This window comes from Lagopus leucura, unplaced genomic scaffold (assembly GCF_019238085.1).
Source record: "Lagopus leucura isolate 7727_CA_CO unplaced genomic scaffold, USGS_WTPT01 Super-Scaffold_100001, whole genome shotgun sequence".
Taxonomy (NCBI): domain Eukaryota; kingdom Metazoa; phylum Chordata; class Aves; order Galliformes; family Phasianidae; genus Lagopus; species Lagopus leucura.
In genome coordinates this window covers 102,709,900-102,710,269 of record NW_024962262.1, presented here as the reverse complement: position 1 = coordinate 102,710,269, position 370 = coordinate 102,709,900, and positions in this window count along the sequence as shown.

The following is a 370-nucleotide window of genomic DNA, read 5'->3' as shown; positions in this document are numbered from 1 at the left end:
AGGCTACGGGGGTGTTCCCCCACCCCGGCTGCCCGGAGGCCGTCCCTGGCTTCCCCCCAGGCCCCAGCTCCTCTTGCCTGGGCCCGACTACCACGGGACGCCACAGCGGCTCGCGAAACAGAACAGTCGCCTCCGCCGCCTTCTGCTGCGCCTCAGCTTCGTCTCCAGAGGGCTCCCCGGGCTCTGGGGGGGCCCCAGCCGAATGGCGCTGAGTCTCTCCAGGCCCCACCGCTCCCGCAGCTGCTGCTCCGGGCTGCGGCTCCACTGCAGGCCCCGACTCCTCCCCGGCCTCCGCTCCGCCTCCCTGAGCTCCCCTCGGCCGCTGCCACCCCCGCCTCCCCGGGTTAAGGAGGCGCCGGGCTGGGGCTGT